Here is a 6000-nt window from a genome sequence, read left to right on the forward strand (position 1 = left end):
TTGCTTTGCAGTCGTGTTGTTGTTTTGCGGTCGTGTTGTTTTGCGGTCGTGTTGTTTTGCGGTCGTGTTGCTTTGCAGTCGTGTTGTTGTTTTGCGGTCGTGTTGTTTTGCAGTCGTGTTGCTTTGCAGTCGTGTTGTTGTTTTGCGGTCGTGTTGCTTTGCGGTCGTGTTGCTTTGCGGTCGTGTTGCTTTGCGGTCGTGTTGTTTTGCGGTCGTGTTGTTGTTTTGCGGTCGTGTTGTTTTGTGGTCGTGTTGCTTTGCAGTCGTGTTGTTGTTTTGCGGTCGTGTTGCTTTGCGGTCGTGTTGTTGGTCTAAATACGCAGGAGAAAGTATTTAGGAATAAAAAAGAAAAAGAAAAGGTTCTCGATGTGGGTTGTTTTTGAGCACGGCAGGAAGAGATTAATGGTTTGTTTGCAAACAACCCCCCTAACCCCCATGCTGTTCATCGTCGTGCCGTCCTAAGCAACACACACTGCAGAGCATGTAAGGGGGGGGGGGTACACACTTCCTACAGATAGGAAAACATTTACTGTCGTGATGTTATACTTTATGTTTGTTTTGCAGTATTTTTTGTTTGTTTGTTTGTGTGTGTTTATAGTTTCTGACCTCTGGACAGCAGTGGAGACTAAAAACTAAACAAGCTGGGATGCAGAACATAATAAAGTCGTCCCTCGGGGAATAAAAATGAAAACATAAATTGTTCTCAGCAACTCATTCCTGAAATGTGAGCTGAAAATCACTCGCAGCTTCGGATTTTTTTATTTATTTATTTTTTTCTGTGATTATAGTCTGGAAATATCATTGGACCAATCGCTGACTGGTATTTGTGGCTCAGCGGGGTGATGTTGGAGTCGTGTTTTTTTTTTTTCGAACTACAGTTGCAGCAGTGGTAGTTTCAGCTCTTGAGGTGAGTTTCATACATACAGGTAAAAATGAACTATTGTTCAAAAACGTTTGGTCACTGGTTACCGTTACCTTGACTTTAATATATAATCCTTGAATGATTCTATTTTAGGTGCAGATTTTGTAAAAAAAAAAAAAAAATCTAATTACATCAAACATTATAATACAATTCTTTAATTTTCATGCAGTTTAGAGGGGGAGAGTGTAAACCCAGGTTGTTTCCTGTTGTCTCCTCCAATGCAAGTTATTGCTCGACACTGCAATTTGCAAACGTTTCCCAAAATGCCTCACACGCAGGCTATCGGTAAGTGCTGCAGTTTACAGATGTTCCTTAAACGCCTCACTGCAAAGTCAAGCACAGAGAACCCACCAAAAGTTACTCCAGCGCACGAAGGTCCGACAGATATGTGGCCAAAAAATATGTTTGTAAAGAGTGAAATAAGGGGGTCAGATTTACCTGGGTGATTTTTTTTTATCTGCCTGGGCGGGCTGCCCGAAAAGAGCTTACGAGGAGATCTACTCCTGTGTTATGTGTTGTAAACATCTTAGTGTGGATGTAGACATGGCATCGAAATTAAGTACCAAATGATGATGCTTATTTTTATTTTTTTTTGATAGTAGATCGTTCTGAAGCTCGGTACCCATCTCTAAGATGATAGGAACCAAAAACCTGTTTTTATCTCCATCTTGTTTCCTTCTGTGTTTTCGAATTATGTGTAAAAGTGGGTGTGGATGTTTGATTGTTGTAGAAATGGCTGGACACAGCTTCAATTGATCTGACGTCTAAAAATAAATAAATAAAAAGGAGCGGTTTTCACAGAGCATACGGCCCCTTATCAAATATTTGGATTATAACGACATATTTGCTGCCTCAAAAAATGATGGGTTTTTAATGAGGATTTTTTTTTTTTATTTATTTTTTATTTTAATGTTTGGAGAAGCTGTGACTAATTTCAGATTTCGGTGCTGGCGCTTCGGTCCCCCGCGGTCTTGGACTCTTCGCTCTGGCCCCAGTAGGTGAGCAGAAGCTGCTTCAGCATCTTTGAAAACGATGTTATTTTTGTTGCCAAGCAAGATGTTTGGCAGGAGAAAACGTGGAAAATGTTTGTTTATTCATCGCTGAAAGCTGGTGGGCTCCCACATCAGTTCCCCCCCCCCCCCCCCCCCCCACCGAGGACAGATTGACGTCAGCCTTTGAAGTCCAACAACATGATCATAATCCCCTTTTGAACTCAAACATAATTATATCAGTTGATGAATGAAAAAAATATCCTGCAAAAAAAAAAAAAGAAAAAGAAAAGGCCTTGGCTTTGCTTTACATGTTAATTACTCGGCTTATCGGTGTTATGAAACAGCAGATCGCGGAATAAATTGTGTTTGGGAAAAGAGTGAAAGGTTTTCATTTCTGCTATCTAAAATTCATCAGTCAACATTTCAAAAAGAAATCATTATTTCATCATCAAAACATCGTTTAATTGGAGTCCGAGGTTTTGAAGCGGATGATAAGTCGTAATCGCGAATCTCGTTTTAGAACCGAGCCGAAGAACGGGGCTGTAACTTTTGTTTTCAAAAGTGGAAAGTGTTTATAAAAAAAAAAATAAATAAAAAAAAAGAAAGTCTGGAGTAGAAACTTACAAAACAATACTGATACAATCAGGTGCAATCGCGTCTCTCTCCGCCTGACATATCTTCTTCTTCTTCTTCCTCTTCTTCTTATCACGTTATGGCGATGTCATCTGCATACTAAAACATTTAGTGTTTTTTTGTTGTTGTTTTTTTACATTCACTGTCAAGTAAACTGTCTCTGTGTCGGGATTCGAGATGTGTTTCATCAGCGGCGGCAGCAGGAGGAGCGGCGGCTGTCGACGCCAGCCGGTTACAGATGTTTAAACAAACTTCTGTCCTGTACCGCGGGTCCTTCACATGACACTGACTCATTCTGATCAGGCAGAGTATTTGTTTTCCCTACATGCGTCCTAATTGCCTTGATTAACGTCTGAAAACTTGAAAGCCGTACTTCCCTGTTTCTCTTTGCGGTTAATTTGTTTTCTGGAGAAAAAAAAACCAACACAAAAATAAAACCCAGCAGGGGCAGCTCGAATTTTTTTTTTTTTTGTGCTGAGTCGTCATTAACAAACCCACACTGGATGTTATTTGCGGAGAGAAAAACCCGTACAAACATAATTCACGACAGCGGAGAAGCTGTTTGCTCTATTTACTTGTGTGTCCCCCCTGCCTCCCCCCCACCACCACCACGCCCCATCCATTTTTAATGATGTTGACTTTTTCCGGCTAAAAGGGAAAACAAATCGGAGGGGGGGGGGGGACACAAGTGGAGTGGGAGGGCTTGCAGTGCCGCGTTCGCCCTGCAGGTGACAGCACTAGTGCGCATGTGTGTGTGTGTGTGTGTGTGAGCATTAACACAACAGAAAGAAGGAAGAGGGGGGAGGACAATGCTGTAAATTAGTACTTCATTTCCGAGCCTTCTGTAAATACAGCTTTGATGAGCTGTTCCCAGAAAAAAAAAAAAAAAAAAGGCACTCAGCTTCTGCTCTGCCACCGTTTTCAGCAAAAGCTCACGGCTGTCTGCGCTTTTTTACTCCTCCCCTCCCCTCCCCGCCGCCTCTTTCTGCTCGAACCTGCAACTCCCACTAGTTTTGTCTGGATTGCAAGAAAATAAGCGATCAGCAGATTTTACCTGTGGAGACAGAAAAAAAAAAAAAAAAAAAAAAATCCATCTCAAATCAAAATAGAGAACATTTCTTTCACAGTTGTGCACAATCCCAATAAGGTCTTCTGAGATTCGAAATGCTGAGGGGAGCAAACCCCCCCCCCCCTCCACCCTCCCACCCTCAACCCCCCCCCCCCCCCCACCACCACCACCACCACCACCCTGCTGCTGCTGCTGCTACTCCAGCTGTGTTTCTCCCACTTTGCCAACTAAAAGGAAAGCAGAGAAATTGCTGACTTCTTCCCCCCCATGGGTTTAAAACTGCGACATCAAAATTAGGTCCTTTCTTGTACACTGTGTGCACATATGGAGCAGGCTTTTAAAAAAAAAATGTTTTTATGGCAGGTTCATTGGCTCAATAAAAGTAAAAAAGAAAATCACAATCTAACGTTTCCATGGAGTTAACTTGGACGCCATGGCAACTGCCAAGTTTTAGTTGCCTAGTTTTTTCTAGGGGGGGGGGGGGGGGGTGCGATGGCGTTCAAGGGCATATGATCTGATATAATTGGTAGAAAAACCATCAGCACAAGAAACAAGCCTCCTTGTTAACTTTCGCTCTGGGAGGCTGTGAGGTTTTTATGGACCTTAATCCAAACACAGCCGAGGTTTCTGCTGAGCGCGCACGTTGCTCTCCAGCTTTTTCGCGCTCACAGGTTCCCATCGTTGGACTCTGGAGAAGCTGGGCTTGTTATTTTTGCCTCTCTCCAACGGCAGCGGCAGCGGTACGGTAACTCGGCAGACAAAAAGCATTACTTCGTTAAATCTCGGGCGAAAAGGCCTCTCGTGCATCACCCGGTTCGGAGAGCGTCTCGCAGAAAGCCGACTCGAAAGTGCTCAGGACGAAGAGAGGCAAAAAAAAATAAAATCTTAAGCATTTAAAAAAAAAAAAAAAAAAAAGGCGCCCTTCGGCTGTGCGAAAATGCAAATCGTCACCCGAGCACACGACCGTGTGCTCGATTTAACCTCACGTAAAGTCCTCTGTGAATTCTCTCCCTGCTGAGGGAGTCTAACTTTGGAAACGCCTTTCAGTGAGGGCGTCCTTCGTACTCGCGGCCGGAGGCGCAGTCATTCATTCAGTCAACCTTCATTTATACTCGAGAAATCATCGAGGGTGACTCCTCGTTTACAACGACGGCGAGTCATTTACAGAACGAAGAAGAAGATGAGATCGTAACCACAGCTCAGCTTCTAGTTAAACCGTTTCATCTGTCAGATGAAGGAACATTTAACCTGCAAGATGAATTCAAATCAACAACTACAAAAAAAAACATAAAATAAAAAGGTTATATAAGAAGCTTCCTCCGTGTTTTGGGAGTAAAGTGATGAGGTGAGGGCGGTGAAGTGAACAGGGAGAGACCTCGGGGTTAATTGTGTTGTCTTGTAGAGAAGAGCAGCAGCTGGCGGACAAACCTGTTTGTACTTTGGTTTTTGGTTTTTTTAAGTAAGGAGGAGGTCGGTGGGGCGGGGGGGGACGCTCTTCGTCTTCTGTTTGGGCGAAGAAGCTGTTGGCGAGCTAGTTGTGAAGAGGAGCGGCAACCGTCGCATCACAGCAACTTCATACAGCAAAAGATTCTCATATTCGCTGTGTGTTGCACAAAAAAAAAAAAAAAAAAAAAAGCCACGTACCCCGCGGTGCACGCCGAGCAGCCTTATCGCCAGTCGTGCTTACAATGATGTGACTGTTGTCAGTTACGCTGCTCTGCGTTTATTTGCGACGCTTTGTAATCTTCTGGTGGGGAGGAGGGAGGGAGGGAGGAAGAGGGGGGAGATAAGTCGTAGCGGCGTTTAGGTGGAGCGTTTGTGACAGAGCGTGCAGCGACCGCCGAGATCTTCAACTGTGCCCGCGCACACGCACACACACGCACACACACGCACACACACGCACACACACGCACACACACACACACACACACACACACACACACGCACACACACGCACACACACGCACACACACACACACACACACACACACACATCTCCGACACTCAGGGGCATGCACATGCTTGCATACATATTCAGACACTTCTGTAATTTCCACATCACTGTTGTCAGGGGGTGGGGGGGTCCTCTAAAATATTTGAAGGAGGCAAGAAGACTGTTGTTTTCAGATTTTGGGGGTCAGTGAACCTCTTCATTCATCCACTGAATGCCAGTCAGACATTTTTTTTAAGCATCGGCAGCCAAACCTTGAATTCAATGCCGTGAATGATGCTTGTTATTCTCCTCGATACCAATTCTAATAAAAAAAAAGTATTTTAACAACAGCAACAACAACAACAAAAAAATCGATCACTGTACAAATCTTTTAGTTTGCATGCACTTTAGAGGGGAGAGAGGGAGGGGAGTGTGAACCGGGGTTGTTTTC

This window comes from Embiotoca jacksoni, unplaced genomic scaffold (genome assembly GCF_022577435.1).
Source record: "Embiotoca jacksoni isolate LCO1_2020_lvr unplaced genomic scaffold, fEmbJac1.0.p SCAF_66, whole genome shotgun sequence".
In the NCBI taxonomy this organism is placed as follows: Eukaryota; Metazoa; Chordata; class Actinopteri; family Embiotocidae; genus Embiotoca; species Embiotoca jacksoni.